The sequence below is a fragment of the Protopterus annectens genome, chromosome 15.part0 (genome assembly GCF_019279795.1).
Source record: "Protopterus annectens isolate FY-2018-M chromosome 15.part0, PAN1.0, whole genome shotgun sequence".
NCBI lineage: Eukaryota > Metazoa > Chordata > Ceratodontiformes > Protopteridae > Protopterus > Protopterus annectens.
Genome location: NC_056749.1, coordinates 387,808,071 through 387,826,385, shown reverse-complemented (window position 1 = coordinate 387,826,385; position 18,315 = coordinate 387,808,071). Strand labels below are relative to the sequence as shown.

At 42.1% G+C, this 18,315-nt stretch overlaps 1 long non-coding RNA gene across 2 annotated transcripts in view; it reads right to left on the bottom strand.

The window, feature by feature from the left end:
• The window catches only part of LOC122789701, a 406,422-nt gene that overhangs the window by 24,293 nt on the left and 363,814 nt on the right, over positions 1 to 18,315 (bottom strand). The gene's annotated exons all lie outside the window — the stretch shown is intronic.

Below are 18,315 nucleotides of genomic sequence, written 5' to 3'. Positions count from 1 at the left end.
CTCTGAGGTACTGCTTTAGCAGGGGATGAGAAAAGAGAGGAGGCTCTGTGTTGTAATGAGCCGAGATGGCAGAGGCATGGATTTTTACTGAAGAAAAAGATAGGCCCTTGTGAAGCATCTCAGTTAAGTTTTGCAAAATCTGAGGAATATCGGGCTTTGCTGTGTCTATTCCTTGTGCTTGGTTCCAAGCACAGAATCTCTTCCATTTATCAGCATAAGATTTTCTAGTAGTAGGCCTTCTAGCCTCCAAAATGACATCCAACACAGATTTACTGATTGATATGATTGGTGAAATTAGTTGATTAGCCATGCTGCAAGATTCAGAGTTTGGAGCAGAGTGTGCAGAATTTGATAGTTCTGCTGAGACAATAGATGAGGTGTTTGAGGCAAGTACCACAGAGGAAAGTGTGACATATTCCTTAGAAGCGGGTACCAGTGTTGGCGAGGCCAGTCCGGAGCAATCAGAATCATTTTTGTTTTTTCCTGTCTGACTTTTAGTAAGATCTTGGAGAGTAGAGGCAGAGGGGGAAAGGCACAGACCGATAGGTTTTTCCAGCTGAAGGATAGAGCATCCACTTTCCATGCTTTTTTGTGATGAGTTCTTGTGCAGAATTTGTCCAACTGACAGTTTTGGGGAGAGGCAAACAGATCTATGTCTGGGCTCCCCCATTTTCGTGTCAACATACTGAAGATTTGTGGATCCAGTTTCCATTCGTGTGGGTCCATAAGATTTCTGCTTAGGTCGTCTGCCAGAGTATTTTGCTTCCCTGGCAGGAATTGAGCTTGAAGATGTATTTGGTAAGTCAAGGCGGTGTTCCACAAGGCCATGGCTAGTCTGCAAAGGGGGTAAGAGTGGGTAAACCCCTGCTTGTTTATGTACCACATAACTGTGGTGTTGTCCGTCTTTATCAGTAGTTGTCCTGGATGAAGAAAGTCCTTGAAGGCAGTCAGAGCATTCTGTACAGCTAGCATTTCTTTCTGGTTGATATGTAGATGCGTTTGCTTTGGGCTCCATTTGCCCTGAATGCATCTCCCTGCCAAATGGGCCCCTCAAGCATAGTCTGATGAGTCTGTAGTTAGGGTTTGGGTGGCAGGGGGTAGAATGAATGACAGTCCCTTGATTTGGTGACAAGCCTCTGCCCACCAAAGGAACTCCTGTTGCAGGCAGGTAATGAGAGGAATCATGGTTTCCAGGCTGTGACAACGTTGACTCCAAAAGCTTTTTAGGTACAATTGAAGTTTCCTCATATGCAGTCTTGCATATGGAATTAGTAGAATGCAGGATGCCATGAACCCCAAAGCCTGCAGAATTTGTCTTGCAGATAGTTGGGTTTTTGTTGCCACTTGTTTGAAGTATGTTATCAATTGAATTTGTTTGTCTGGCTTGAGGTAAGCCCATCTGGGCAGTTGTATTCAAGCTTGCACCCAGAAATGTAATTATTTGAGAGGGTACCAGTTGTGATTTCTTTTCATTTATGGTGTACCCTAGGCATGCTAGAAGCCTTTTTACAAATGCCAGATGCTGAAGAAGAGCGTCCTTGTCCTCAGCCTGAATGAGACAATTGTCCAGATATGGATACATTTGAATGTTTGTCTGCAAAATGCAATTACTGGTGCCAGGCACTTTGTGAAGACCCTGGGCTCAGTAGATAAGCCAAAGGGCAGTGCAGAGAACTGATAATGCAAGTAACCTGCTTTGAAGCGTAGGTATCTTCTGCAAGATTCCCTGATTGGGATATGCAGGTAAGCCTCTTAAATCTAGAGTTGCCAACCAGGCATCCTTGCCTAACCTAGGAAGTAACTGTTGAAGAGTCAACATCTTGAATTTTGGAATGTCCAGAAAGGTGTTTAGAGTAGACCGGTCCAGAATTGGACGCCATGATTTGTCTTTTCAGGGTACCAGGAAAAGTCTGGAATAGAAACCTTGTCCCTTTTCCTCTTCTGGTACTGGTTGAATAGCCCCCATGTTTAGGAGGGAAAGTACTTGTTTCTGAGCCTCTGCCCACTGTTTGGGGGCAGGTCTGGCCTCCTGTTTGGAGTTGGCAACATGTGGAAATGAAATCTGCATCCCTGAGACACTATATTTAAAACCCATTTGTCCTGGGTTATAAGCTGCCAGTTGTTTGCATGAAGAGCAATTATGCTGTGGGTTTGGATAAAAGGTAGGCAAATGAATGGTTTGGTTGAGGGCCACACTGGACACTACCTTAGGCATAAATGTTGGGTTCGTCCTTAGAGAAACCCTGTCTGGATGGAAAATGATGAAAGGTTCCACAGCCATGAGTGCTTGTAACTCAAACTCGTCATGCAGAGGTTATTGCTAAGAGCAAAGCTGTTTTCCAAGATAAAAGCTTTATATCAGCTGTATTGGCTGGCTCAAAAGGCGGCAGTGTGAGTTTTTCCAAGACATAATTGAGGTCCCATGCAGGTATTGCTGCTCTCCTTGGAGGTCTTATGTTTTTGACCCCTCTGTGGTACTGCCTTAGCAATGGATGGGAAAAAATAGGAGGTTCCGTATTGTACTGAGCTGAAATGGCAGAGGCATGAATTTTAATTGATGAAAAGGATAGGCCTTTGTTCAGCATCTCAGTTAGGTATTGTAAAATTTGAGGAATATTTGGTACAGATCTGTCAATTCCTTGTGCCTGGTTCCAAGCACAGAATCTTTTCCATTTTTCTGCATAAGATTTTCTGGTACTGGGCCTCCTGGCCTCCAAAATAACATCCATCACTGCTTTAGAGAGAGGTGTGTTTTGAACGGTTACATTATCCACCATGCTGCCAGATTTAGGGTCCTGAGTTGGCTGTGCAGAATCTGATTGTTTCGCTGGGTCAGTAAGTGAGGATGTCCAGGCTGGGCCTTGAGACAAGCTTTTTAGGATTGGGTACCAGTGCTGGCGTGGCCAGTCTGGGGCAATCAGAATCATTCTAGGCTTCCTTTAGGAGTACCTTGGGGAGGAGAGGCAGAGGAGGAAAGGCATATACTGTTAGACTTTTCCAGCTGAATGACAGAACATCCACTTTCCATGCTTGCTTGTGATAAGTCCTTGTGCAGCATGTCTGTAGTTGGCAGTTTTGAGGAGAGGCAAATAGATCTATGTCTGGGCATCCCCATTCCTTTGTTATCATGCTGAAGACTTGTGGATCCAGCTTCCACTCGTGGGGATCCGTGAGGTTTCTGCTTAGTCTGCCAGAGCATTGTTCTTACCTGGCAGGAATTGTGCTTGCAGGTGTACTTGACAAGTCAATGCTGTGTCCCACAAAGTCATGGCTTGTCTGCAGAGGGGGTAGGAATGTGTGCCTCCCGGCATGTTTATGTACCACATGACTGTAGTATTCTCTGTCCTCATCAGTAGTTGTCCTGGATGGAGTAGATCCTTGAAAGCTGTCAGGGCATTCTGAACAGCTAGCATCTCTTTTTGATTGATATGTAGATGCATTTGGCTTGTGGAACATGTGCCCTGAATACATTTTCCTGGTATGTGTGCTCCCCAGGCATAATCTGATGCATCTGTTGTTATTGACTGCCTGGCTGTGGGTAGACTGAATGGCTGTCCCTTGTTGAGGTGACAGGCATGTGCCCACCATCGAAACTCCTGTTGCAGGCAAGGAATGAGGGTAATTAATGCTTCCAGGCTTTGACAATGTTTACGTACCATTGAAGTTTCCTCATATGCAGTCTGGCATATGGAATTAGCAGAATGCATGATGCCATGAAGCCCAGTGCCCGCAGAATTCTTCTTGCAGATAACTGGGTCTTTGTTGCCAACATTTTGAATTAAGAAGTTAGTTGCCTTTGTTTGTCTGGCGTGAGATAAGCCATCTGGGCAGTTGTATTTAAGCTTGCACCCAGGAATATTATCTCTTGAGAGGGTACTAGTTTTGACTTCTTTTCGTTTACTGTGTACCCTAGGCAAAATTAATAATCTTTTTACGAACGCCAGATGCTTTAGTAGAGTGTCCTTGTTCTCTGCTTGTATAAGGCAGTTGTCCAAGTAAGGATATATTTGAATTCCTCTTTGTCTGCAAAATGTAATTACTGGTGCCAGGCATTTTGTGAAGACCCTGGGTGCAGTAGATAAGCCAAAGGGCAGTGCAGAGAATTGGTAGTGCATTGAGCCAGCTATGAATTTGAGGTATCTTCTGCAAGACTGTCTGATTGGGATATGCAGGTATGCCTCTTTTAGGTCCAAAGTTACAAGCCAAGCCTTCTTGCCCAGCATGGGCAGAAGCTGCGGCAGAGTTAACATTTTGTATTTTGGAACGTCCAGAAAAGTGTTTAGAATAGACAGGTCCAGTACTGGTCTCCAGGCTTTGTCCTTTCCGGGTACCAAAAAAAGTCTTGAGTAAAATCCTTGTCCCTGCTCTTGCTGTGGTACTTGCTGAATGGCTCTCATGTTCATAAGGGACGAAAATTGTTTTTGTGCCTCTGCCCATTGATTGTGTGGCAGGTTTGGCATACCTTTTGCCTTTGGCAGGGTGTAAAAGTGGAACCTGTAGCCCTGGGACACTATATTCAATACCCATTTGTCCTGGGTGATCATGTGCCAATTTTGAGAGAAAAGTGCTAGTTTTCCCCCTAAGGGGGCTGCAAGAAGATAAGTGCTTGGTGCTGGCAGAGGCAAGTCATTGGGACTGTTTCCTGTACGGCTGTGCTTTGTCTTCTCCACTTTTGGAGGTCGCCCCACTGTTTAGGCCTGTATGAGCCCTGGGGCTGGGATCTGCCTCTGGGACGTCTGTATCTGCCTCTTTGTAGCCTGTCTGACACTGGAAAGGACCAACTATTTGTAATCCAGTTCCTGCTAAATCTTCGTGGCTGAACCTATAAAAAATCCTTTACTGTTTGCATAGATTTCGCTTTGTCCTCCATTTTCTTCAAAACCTCCTCTGCTTTAACACCAAATAAAGTATCATGCTGTAATGGAGCATCTAATAATTTTGCTTTAACATGATCAGGCAGATTTTGTTCCTTTAACCAAGCATGCCTCCTAATGACAGAGCTCGTAACTGCGGCCCTGCAGGAGGCCTCCAGAGAATCAAAACCACATTGCAATGTATGCTTTCCCACTTTTCAGTTGCATGCAATAAATCCTGCATTTCCTTACTTTCTGCACAATCAGAATTGGCCAACATTTTCTGTTTTAACAGTGACATTAAGTATTGCTGATATTTAATCATATGAAATTGACAATTTAAAACCCTCACAGCCAAAGTAGCAGAAGTGTAAACCTTTTTCCCCCATCTGTCTACTGCCCTTGAATCCCTGCCAGAAGGGATAGGTTTTTCTGCAGTAGTGGCCTTAACCCCTTTGGGACCCTGAGAAATAGTTTCTGGGTCAGCAGCAGGGTTTTTGTAAAGAAATTTATGTGAATCTGGAACCCTGTAGTATCTGTCTGGTTTAGCAGGAGCTGGAGGTAAGGAATCTGGAGAAAGGCTGGACTCTGAAAATATATCATGTATAATGTCTAGCACAGGGGGAATAGCAAGAGGCCTGTGCTGAGGAAGTAAAAGAAAATCTCTAAGCCTTTTCTTTGATTCTGAGTAATCTTGGCTCTCCCAGTGTAAGTGTTCCCTCATGGTATGCCTGGTTTCCCCAAAAGAATAATCCTCAGGAGGAGAGGCTGAAGGAATGGATTCTTCAGCATCAGAATCCTCATAGGGAGGAAGAGAGTATTCCTGTACAGAAGAGGAGTCAGAGGAAATGGAAACCTGATCTGAAGAGTCATAGTCTGTCTCTTGCCTAGGCCTCTTATCAGGAGAGGGATGGGAACCCCTGATCCAGGTAATAAGGTCTTCGGCCATTTTGAGCATCTATTTCTTAGGCATGGAAGTTTGTCCTGGAGAATGCTGTACTTGCTTCTTTGTCTTCAAAGCTGCTTTAGTCTTTGCTTTAGAAGCTGAAGTAGGCTTTACATATAGCTGTGTAGGTCTGAAAACACCCTCAGAAGCCAATGCCTGCTCAGCGGCTCCGGACCTATCTGAGAAAATGATTTCCGAGTGTCCAATACCTTGAGTATCCAGAGGCCTCGCTGGCTCCACGTGGGAGTCGTCAGCGGCCTGTGGCTCTGAGGTAGCGGGCATCAGGGGCTGTGAAAGCACCTCACTGAGAACCGGCGAACTGGCAACTGGCTTAGCGGAAGCCTCGTCGTCGGTTTTGGATCTCGGATGCCTGTCCTTCTCTTTTTCCTTGTGTTTTTTTAGAAACTCCGGTCGTCGGCTGTTCTGACGGCATTATATAATTGAAATTTCGGCCAAAGTAATGAAAAGCGAAATCAAACAGACGCTTAATAGTGCGTTGGTTGAATCTAGCACAAAACCGATAGCTAGCAACGTTATGATCAGGACCTAGGCAAGGAATACAGTAAGAATGAAAATCCTTATGAGGTATTTGCTTCCCACAGGAAATACAATTGTTAACTTTTTCTGACATCGGTCCGGAGCAAGAAAAAAGTTACCCCAACGGGGTACTTGGCTTTAATGAAGACTTTGGATCTGAAATTAGTCTGTGAAAATCTCAGGAGTCGGCCGACCGGCACTTGCGAACCGCTTTTGCTTCGGGCACCACTCGGCAAGAAAGACTGAAGAAAATGGCGTTGGCTGCATCTTTTATACCCCTGGCACACTGACATCAGGGAAGAGGCGACAGCAACCGACGTTGGACCTAGACTTTGGAATTCTGGCCAACTGTGGGTAGCCTGCCAGCAGCATAACCCAAGAGTAATGACTGCAACAGTGAAACACGATGAACATCTGTACTATGTTCTTCATGTTTCACTGTTGCAGTCATTACATTTGGGTAGATTCCCAAAGTTATGGTTGGGAGGAGGAATTTAGATAGCATTAGGGCCAGCTATAAGGCCCTGCAAGACTGCAGTGGCAAAGCCAACTCTGGATTTAGAGAAAATTGGCTAATTATAATGCTTGGTGAAAGTATGTACAGAACTCCAGGTAGCAGCTTCTAAGATGTCCCTGGTAGGGATGCCTCTGAGAAAGGCTGTAGAGGTAGATACAGCCCTGGTGGAGTGAGGTCTGATCCCCGGAGGGATTAGTTTTCCATGGTGCTTATAGCAGAAATTAATGCAATGGCTTATCCATTTAGAAATGGTTTACTTTGAAATAGCCTTCCCCTCTACCCCTGCAGCAAATGCCATCAGCAGTTGTTTCAGATTTCCTTTGAGGTTTAGTCCTGTCCAAGTAGAATTTAAGTTGTCTGTGCACTTCTAAGGAATGCAGTATCCATTCCCCTTTATTCTGTGGATTGGGAAAGAAGGTTGGCAAATGAATGGACTGATTAAGAGCCACACTGGATACCACCATGGGCATGAAGGATGGATTGGTTCTGAGGGACACCATGTCCTCATGAAAGATGATGAAAGGCTCCACTGCCATAAGGGCCTGTAATTCAGATACCCTTCTAGCTGAAGTGATTGCTAAAAGGAGAACTGTTTTCCAAGAAATCAATTATAAGTCTGCAGTAGCAGCTGGCTGAAAAGGAGGTAGAGTGGATGAGAGAAGAGGGGAGGTTCTGTGTTATAATGAGTGGGAATGGCTGAGGCGTGGAGTTTAATGGAGGAAAAAGACAGGCCCTTGTGAAGCATCTTAGTTAAGTATAGTAGAATCTGAAGTAAATTGGGCACTGCTGTGCTCATCCCTTGAGACTGGTTCCAGGCACAGAATCTTTTCCATTTTTCAGCATAAGATTTTCTAGTACTAGGCCTCCTTGCCTCTAAAATGATATCCATCACAGGTTTGCTGAGGGATGGTAAAGGAGCGTTTAAGTAATTAGCCAGGCTGCAAGGTTCAGTGTTAGAAGCTGAAGGTGCAGAATCTGGTTCTCCTGCTGAGACAGCAGGGAAGGAGTCTGAGGCAGGTGACATGGAGATAACCGTGACACACTGCGCAGGAGGGGGTACCAGTGTTGGCTCGGCCAGTCTGAAGCAATCAAAATCATCCTTGGTTTGTCCTGTTTGATTTTTAGTAGTACTTTGGAGAGCAGGGGCAGAGGGGGGAAGGCAAAGACTGATAGGTTTTTCCAGCTGAAGGACAGAGCATCTACTTTCCAGGCTTGTTTGTGGGGAGTCCTTGTGCAAAATTTGTCCAATTGCAGTTCTGGGGAGAGGCAAACAGGTCTATATCTGGGCCCCCCCATTTGCTTGTCAACATGTTGAAAATCCTTGGTTCCTTTTTCCACTCATGTGAGTCCATGAGTTTTCTGCTTAGTCCGTCTGCCAGTGTGTTTAATTTTCCTGGCAGGAATTGAGCTTGTAGGTGCACTTGGTAGCTCAGGGCTGTGTTCCACAATGTCATGGCTAGTCTGCAGAGGGGGTAGGAATGTGTACCCCCCTGCTTGTTTATGTACCACATAACAGTGGTGTTGTCCATCTTTACCATTAGTTGTCCTGGAAGAATGTGGTCCTTGAAGGCCGTCAGAGCATTCTGTACAGCTAACATTTCTTTTTGATTGATATGCAGGTGCATTTGACTTGGGTTCCATTTGCCCTGAATGCACTTCCCTGCCAGGTGAGCCCCCCATGCATAGTCTGATGCGTCTGTTGTTAGGGTTTGGGCTGCAGGGGGTGGTGTGAAAGGTAGTCCCTTGTTTTGGTGGCAGGCCTCTGTCCACCAAAGGAATTCTAGGCATAGGCAAGGTATGATAGGAATCACCGTTTCTAGGTCTTGAGAATGTTGACACCATAGGCTTTTTAGATATCACTGTAGTTTCCTCATATGCAGTCTTGCATATGGAATTAGAAGAATGCAGGAGGCCATGAACCCCAAGGCTTGCAGTATTTGTCTTGCAGATAGCACGGTTTTTGTGGCCATAGGTTGTCAAATGAATTTGTTTCTCTGAAGTGAGGTAAGCCATCTTGGAAGTTGTATTCAAGCTTGCTCCCAGGAATACAATTTGTTGGCAGGGTAAAAGTTGTGGTTTATTTTCGTTTATGATGTACCCCAGAGATGTTATCAATTTCTTTACAAATGCCAGATGATTTAATAGCATGTCCGGGCTTTCTGCCTTAATTAGACAATCATCCAGGTATGGGTATATTTGAATATTTCTTTGCCTGCAAAATGCAATAACTGGAGCTAGGCACTTTGTGAATACCCTGGGCGCAGTAGATAAGCCTAAAGCAGTGCAGAGAATTGATAGTGCGTGTAGCCTGCTTTGAAGCGTAGGTATCTTCTGCAAGATTCACTGATTGGGATATGCAGGTATGCTTCTTTTAAATCTATTGTTGCCCACCAGGCATCTTTGCCTAGCATAGAAAGTAATTGGTGAAGGGTCAGCATCTTGAATTTTGGAATCTCCAAAAAGGTGTTAGGACACCATGGATTGTCTTTTCTGGGTACCAGGAAAAGTCTTAGAGTAGAAACCTTATCCTTTTTTCCTCTTCTGGTACCAGTTGAATAGCCCCCATGCTTAAGAGAGAAAGTACTTGTTTTTGGGCCTCTGCCCACTGATTTGGGGGTAGGTCCAGCCACCTGTTTGGTGCTGGCAACACATGGAAGTGAAATCTGTACCCCTGGGACACTATATTTAAAACCCATTTGTCCTGGGTAATGAGATCCCAATTCTTTGCATGAAGAGCAATGTTTCCCCCCAAAGGGGCAGTCAGTTGATAAGTGCTTGGAAATTTTAAAAGGAAGTCATTGAGACAGTTTACCATAGGGGGGAGTCTTATTATTCCCAGATTTGGAAGTGGAGGCCCCCCACTGCTTAGTTCTGTGTGTCCCCTGGGACCGGAACCTGGGGTTTTTGCTGTGTCTGGGTTTGGCTTGAGAAGACCTGGAAGGGGCTGGAAAGGACCAATTCTTAGAGGGCCAGTGCCTACTAAATCTAGGAGGCTGAACTTGTAAAAAAATCTTTCACAGTTTGCGTAGATTTAGCTTTATCTTCCATCTTTTTATGGACTTTCTCAACCTTGTTGCCAAACAGGTGTTCCTGATTTAAAGGAGCATCCAACAATTTAGCTTTAACATGATCAGGCAAAGATTGCTCCTTAAGCCAAGCATGCCTTCTGAGCATAGACCCAGTAACATCAGCCCTGCTAGAGGCCCTCTAATGAATTAAAACCACATTGCAAAGTAAGCTTTCCAACTTGTTCAGCAGAATACATTAAATCCTGTAATTCTTTATTTTCCACACAGTCAGGAATCAACATTATTTTCTGTTTAAGCAGTCCAATAACATGTTGCTGATACTTTAACATATGAAACTGGCAAGGTCTAATGGCCAAGGTAGCAGAAGTGTAAACCTTCTTACCCCATCTATCCAGCGCCATGGAGTCTCTATCAGAAGGGGTAGGACTTTTAGCAGTAGAAGCCTTAATGTCCTTGGGCCCCTGTGAAATAGTCTCTGGATCTGAAATAGGATTTTTAAAAAGGAACTTGTGGGACTCAGGGACCCTGTAGTATCTGTCAGGTTTTCTGGGAGCAGGAGGCAGGGTATCAGGGGGCAAACTAGATTCTGAAAAAGCAACATCAACAATGTCTAGTACAGGAGGAATAGCTAAAGGCCTATGCTGAGGTAGGAGAAGGAAATCAATGACCAAAAAAGTGTAAAAGCGAACCAAGCAGCAACAGCACGGACTGTTTAGTGTTAGCGCTTTCGGTTAAGGATATTCCTCCACCTTCTTCAGACATATACAATACAAAAAACCACAGCACCACTTTTTATACACAATGAGCAAACTAATTAAAAGCAATTAGATAATTAATTGTTGTAAATACCTCATTACCTTCAACACAATTATTTAAAGAGCTAATATCTTTAACCACACACTGAATATTTTAAAACTGTGTATATAGTAAAATCATTGACTAAACAGTGTTCTCTTATACTATTAACAAATATTAAAATTAATGAAATAGAACAAACTAAAAAATAATAAAGTGAAATAAAATTAATTCAATTTAAATTCTACTACTATCAACCCTCCATAATGCATGTAAATATGTTGTTGTTATATGACCATTCAATACAATTGATTAATCCTACATTTTATGTATGGGAAGCTCGATGACTTTATAAGTTCATCCATAAATGTTATTTATAATAATGAAACCAACAATAACAATAAATATAATAATAAACATGAAAATAAAATTAAAGAAAAATGCATCATAAAAATTCATAAATGTAGACCACAAATAGTGGCTGTTATTATTATTAATAGCAAAGTTATAGTTGAGGGGAACAAAATGTTTATTGAATTAATCTGTCTAATTCTCAATTAATTCAAAAATCATGAAAATAATTGTCACTATAAAAGCATGATAGACATGATAACAACCTCATCTCTTCAATGCTTTTAATTTGAGGATGCATTTAATAGATGCATACTCATTCAACCCTGGGGGTAAATGGGCAAGTGTTCTAATTTGCCATAGAACTTCCTGTTCTTCAAGCCATAGTTGCCATGGACCTCCCCTAAGGCATGTTTTTACCTGTTGTATGACAGAAAATAGAAAAGAGTGATCAGAATGTTCACAGATGTGCCTGGCAAGAGCATTGGTCATGTCCTTTCTCCATATAGCATAAAGATGTTCATAAACTCTTTTCTTTAATGACCTCTCCGTTTTACCAATGTAAAACGAGGGACATCTCCTGCACAACACAACGTACACTACACTTTTACTTTCACAGTTATATTTGTCATTGATGGAATAATTTTTGCCATTAATATTCACCTGGCTACCTGGTAAGATGTATTTACACTGTGGGCACATCCCACATTTTGACATTCCCATACTAGACCTTGTGATTTTTACAACTGACTTTTCGACAAGGTTCTTTAAATTGACCCCTCTCCTATACGTAAATGTTGGATGAGGTCCTATCACTTTGACTAGAGACTGGTCCTCCAAAATAATGTTCCAATTTTTGGAGATAATGCCCCTAATTAAATTGAAATCAATGCAATACGTAAAAAGAAAATTGATAGATGGTAGTTCTCCTGTTTTAATCTTTGGTACTACCTGCATGGTTCCCCCTCACAGCAAAGGCCTGAAGTGGCCTGCATCTCTTTTAATCTGAACTTCATCCATCACCTCTTTAATTAGAGAATTTGATAGCCTCTCATGGCAAACTTTAAGCTTAGATTTTCACATTCACAAACAAAATCTTGTTTATCAGACACCATTCTTGCCGCCCTCACAAATTGTCCTTTCACCACACTTCTCTTTTGATGAAAGGGATGGCTACTAGAGAAGTGGAGGTAGGAATTTGAATGAGTTGGCTTTCTGTGGATCACTGATTTAAATTTGCTATTGGGGATGTCCTTACTCAGTTTGACATCCAAGACACAGATCTCCTCCACCCCAATAGAATAGGTGAATTGTAGGAAATCGGTCATTTTTGAAATGCTGTTAATAAATTCAGGAATCAAATCTAATGAGCCTTTCCATAAGAAACACATATCATCTTGGTACCTAATGTACCAAGTGACATTTTGTTGATACATGTCATTTTGGAATAAAAACTGGTGTTCCCAATGTGCAAGTACACCGTTTGCAAAACTGCATCCACAGGGAGACCCCATGGCAATACCCGTCTTTTAGAGAAAGAACTGATCTTTAAACACCAAAAAGTTGTTTAACAACACTAAATCTAAAAGTGTTTCCACTAGGTACATTTGGTCATTAGAAGCCTTTTTACGCAGCATGAAGTTTCTCGCCCACTCAATACCCAACTGATGAGGGATAACCGTATACAAGTCTTTAATATCTACCACAAGGAAAATAAGATCCTCATTAAATTCAATTTTATCTATATGTTGCAAGAAGCCCCAAGAATCTTTACAAATTTGTGGCTCATTTCTTAATAAGGGTTTGAGAATGCCATCAACTAGTTTGGCACAGGCATATGTGATAGAACCCCTTCCATCTACAATTGGTCTGAAGGGAGGGTTTACCAAGTCTTTGTGGATTTTGGGTGTGCCAAACAAGGTGGGGATTCTAGGGGCTGGCATGGTTAAATAATGTAAAGTATCACAATCTATGCTACCTTCAAGAAACAGGTCTTCCAATACTCCCCTGATCTTCTTGTAAGCCAAATGTACCTCATTAAGGCTAGACTTCAAATATGTGTCAGATTGTAAATGTTCAAGCATCTTTCTATCATATAGATATTCATCCATAAAAATAAGGCCCTCTCCCTTATCTGGCATCATAACTCTTATGTTGCATTCATTAAGGAGGGATATGAAAGCCAACTCATGCTTGGAAATGTTTGCTTTCATTATTTTAGAAGAAGCATGAAAGTTTAACATTGACCTTAAATCAATTTCACACAGCTTCTCGAAAGTGTTTAAAGTACCATGTAATGGGGGGTTAAAAATACTTGATACTTTATAAGTATTTAGAAGTGAGGGCGTGTTACCTAAACTAAAGGCCAGATTTAATTTATGGACATATAACTGCAAGTCTATGATAGTACTAACCAAATTGCATTTTTTATCAGGAACAAATGAGAGTCCTTTAGAAAAAAAAGTCAATCAACTCTTGTTCCACTGTTAGTACAGTGTAGTTATAGATCTTGAAGTCACCTTGTTGGCTGGTGAGAACGTTGGGTCCTTTTTCTTCAGAGTTGATCATCTCCTTCGTTGTTTCCCCCTCCTCCTCCTCTGTGGCCACCCCCCTGTTGTTGGACGTGGTATTGTTGTTGTTCGACCCAGGGATTGAACCATCCCTCACCCTGGAAAAACCCTAGTTGTTTTCATCTTCACTGAAACTCTGATCTATTTGATTTTGATTATTATGACGTCCATAACCACCATTTGTGTTATTACCCTGATTCTTAATACGCTCACTCCTCCTGACAGGTGCCATATCTGGATTAAAAGAGTCTTGCTGAGCCATCTGGGGGAAAGAATTGTTAGTAGAATTATCATTAGCCCCCCAAAAATTAGTTTGCCCTGGAGGGGGAGGGGGGTAAGCCGTTTTGTTACTGTATTCCTTGATATCTCTGTCAATTTTACGTTTCTTGTTTGCCAACAACTTGGTGATAGATGCTTCAATACTTGACAAAATCCTTAAATAGTCATATTTATATCTGATAAAATCAGAATGTTTTTGTAGGAATGATTCAAGTTGTGTAAGTTCCTCTTGTAATATATTTATTTACACATTATAAAAATTAATAAGTGATGCTAAAAATTCCATGCCTTGTTTGTCAAACAAGGCCAATAATGCCTGATGGAAAACTGAGTTATTAACTAATCCTGCAGGGTAACGCCACTGGCGCAACCCCTTTGGAATAATTTTCAAACCAGTACATTCTTGAAGGTAAGAGACTTCCAATTGCAGCTTTCTGCAACAAAACAATTTACTGTCAAAATCATTAAGTTTATCTAAAAATGAACTCACCGAAGTGTCTTGATTATTGGAAGCACCATTAATATTCCTAATAGGAACAACAGCAAAAAAATCCCTCTTTGATAGGAAACTGGCCATGGTTGGAATTGTCGCTATTTCTCCTTCCCCATGACGAAAAGCATTAGCGTTAGCTCCAGCAATCTCTCTGCCTCCATTAGGACTCCCTTCAAGTTGCCTAGCTGTTTCCTGCATTTCGTTGTTTGCGTGTACCGGCTGTACGTGTCCCCTGGATACATTATTCAATGTTACGGTCATAGGGCGCCCAGTGGAATCCATCTGCTGAGGAGAAGAGTTCCTCCCCACACAATCTTGGACTTTTTGTGTGAGATTATCAACTTTGGTCAACAGCATGTTGACCAAAATAGTTAAATCAACTGAAGAGTTATTATTATCCTCTGCATTATGAGGGACACTCACGTTGTGATGAACACTAGATTTGCATTGTTCATCTTGAGTAAATAGTGGCTGTGATCCAGTCCTATAATGCTCGTTACTCTGCCCTGCAGCTTCATTTCCACTAGACATCACAAACTGATGAACCACACGAAATAAGAACTAAATGACCAAAAAAGTGTAAAAACGAACCAAGCAGCTACAGCACGGACTGTTTAATGTTAGTGCTTTTGGTTAAGGATATTCCTCCACCTTCTTCAGACATATACAATACAAAAAACCACAGCACCACTTTTTATACACAATGAGCAAACTAATTAAAAGCAATTAGATAATTAATTGTTGTAAATACCTCATTACCTTCAACACAATTATTTAAAGAGATAATACCTTTAACCACACACTGAATATTTTAAAACTGTGTATATAGTAAAATCATTGACTAAATAAACAGTGTTCTCTTATACTATTAACAAATATTAAAATTAATAAAATAGAACAAACTAAAAAATAATAAAGTGAAATAAAATTAATTCAATTCAAATTCTACTACTATCAACCCTCCATAATGCATGTAAATATGTTGCTGTTATATGACCATTCAATACAATTGATTAATCCTACATTTTATGTATGGGAAGCTCGATGACTTTATAAGTTCATCCATAAATGTTATTTATAATAATGAAACCAACAACAACAATAAATACAATAATAAAGGAGGAGAAGGAAATCCCTAAGCCTCTTTTTTGAGTCAGAAAAATCCTGGCTTTCCCAGTGGAAATGCTCCCATAGACTATGTAAGGTTTCCCCAAAAGAAAAATCCTCAAGGGGAAGCAGAGGGAATGGAGTCCTCTGCATCAGAATCTTCATAAGAAGATAAGGGCAAATCCAGATCATCAGAAGAATCAGAAACAACAGAATTCTGATCAGAAGATTCATAATCAACTTCAGTCCTAGGCCTCTTAGAAGGAGGGGGGGGGGGTTGGCTATCCTTGATTAGAGTGATTAGATCTTCAGCTATCTGTTTTTTAGGCATAAAGGCCTGAGCATGTGGCCTGGATGTCGTTTTTTTAGGCATGGATCGAGACTTAGGCCTAAGTAAAGAAAGAGGCGTTGGTTTAATATGCAAGTCTGTAGGCCTGAATACACCCTCAGAAGCCGGTGCCTGCACGGCGGCTCCGGACCCATCCAAGGCAGAGTCATCCACGGGTTCCATAGTTGAAGCATCTCACAGCATACCGGACTCCAAATGGGTCTCAGTAGAGGCCTGTGAATCAAAAGTAGCGGGTATCAGGGGCTGCGAAAGCGCCTGAGTACCGGCGAACTGACGACTGGCTTAGGAGAAGCTTCATCGGCAGTTTTGGACCTCGGCGGCCTATCTCTGTCTTTATCTTTGCATTTTTTCGGAATCCTGGTAGTCGGATGGCTAACCGATGACATTTGTGGATAATTAAACAGAGAGCTGAAATATTTAGAGGCGAAAATATACCGAAGACGGATAGTGTGTTGATTAAAAAAGCACAAAACCGACAGCAAGCTACGTCATGGTCAGGGCCTAGGCAAGGAATACAGTACAAATGAAAATCTTTATGGGGTATTTGCTTTCCACAAGTAATGCAATTATTAACTTTTACTGACATTGTTAAGGAGCAAGAAAAAGTTTCCCCAACAGGGTACTTAGCTTTAGTTGAAAATTTTGGTTGTGAAACTCAAAAATGAAAATTTCAGGAGTCGGCTGACTGGCACTTGCGAACTGCTTCTGCTTCGGGCACCGCACGGCAAGAAAGACTGATGTAATGGCGTCGGCTGCATGTTTTATACCCCTGATGACCTGACGTCATGGAAGAAGGGACAGCAACTGATGCAGGACCCAAGACTTTGTTAATCAGGTTGACTGAGGGCTACCTGCAAGCAGATAACCCAAATGTAATGACTGCAACAGTGAAACACGAAGAAAATCTTCTTTATGTGTTCTTGTCCTATCTCGCTTTCATTCTTACTAGGATGGGACAGCGTCCCTAGCACCATCTTTCTTGGGTGGCTTAAGGGAGAATATTCTTCAGAATCTTGGAACTAAAAGAGGCCCTGTTCTGGAGGCCAAATTGACTTTGTAATGAGTGATAAAGGTATGTGGTCTTACCATTTGTGCTGTGGCATCATGGGCACCAATTGGTAGTTTAGCCAGAAAGGTGGAAGAGGGCTCTTGTATACATGGGTTTAACTCTTTTGGGGAGATCTCTATTTTGAGACTTCTAGATGAAAGTGATACTTCTGGATGAAAGTTATGCAATCTGAAAGCAATTTTGAAAGCGTTACCTTAGAGATTGAAGTATCTTTCTTTGAGTCTGAAAAAGAGATAAATAGCTGGTTAGACTTTCTGAAGTCCTTTGTAAGTAGAAACATAACTGTCTATGCACATCCAGTTGGTGTAACATGTATTCTGCCACATTCTCGTAATTTGGGTAAAAGACTGGCAGCTCTATAGATTGGTTCAAATTTGATTCTGAACATACTTTTGGCAAAAAGAAAGGGTTTGTTCATAAGGATACCTGTTCTCTATGGAAAAGCAAGTACGGGGGCTTTATTGACTAGGCTTGCAGCTTTGACACCCTTCTAGCAGAGGTAATTGCTATCAAGAGAATAGTTTTCCGTGTCAAGAACTTGAGGTCGCAAGATGATGCTGCCTCAAACGGTGGAAAAATTAAATGAGAAGATGAAATTTAAGTCCCGTGGTGCTGGAGGGTCTTTGATAGGTGGCCTTAATAACAAGTTACCTTTAAGAAAGGCTTTGCATAGTCTGAGAGACATAATATTGAGGTCAGATTCACCTAAATGGAAATTGGATATCGCTGCTAATTGAACTCTACTGGTAGCTGTGGCTGCGCCTTCACTTAATAGCTTTGCCAGGAATTCTAGAATGGAATTCACTGGGGCAGAAAACGGGTCAATACGATTATGAGAAGCCCATAAGGAGAATCTTTTCCATTTGCTTCTATATATCTTTCTTGTTGAAGCTTTATGAGAGTATATTAGGATGTGCTTAACTGATAGAGAGGTTAGGAAACCTGGCTATTGCTGGAAGCCAAGCTGTCAATTTCAGGGCCTGAAGGGAAGGGTGGAACATTCCTAATCCACGAGTCAGGAGATCTGGAAACAGGTCCAGCAACCAAGGCTCCTCCCAAAGATGAGGCCACAGGAAGGAGAACCAAATCTGACAAGGCCAGTATGGAGCGATGAGTATCAAGTCTCTTCACAAGAATTTGGCTTTCTGAAGTACTTTGGGTATTAAAGGAAAAGGGGGGACACAGAGGAGTCCTGAGGGACAATTGTGAACATGTGCATCCCTTGGTGACTCCCCCAGAGGGGGGGGGGATAAGGGCAAAGGAGCTGCTGCATTTGGCATTCATGGAAACTGCAAAACAGACGCAAGGCTGGCCCCATTTGCGGAAAATCTTTTCCACTACTTATTGTTTTATGGACCACTTGTGAGGCATCAGAATCACTCTGCTGGGTGTTTCTGCTATCACACTGGATTTCCCCAGG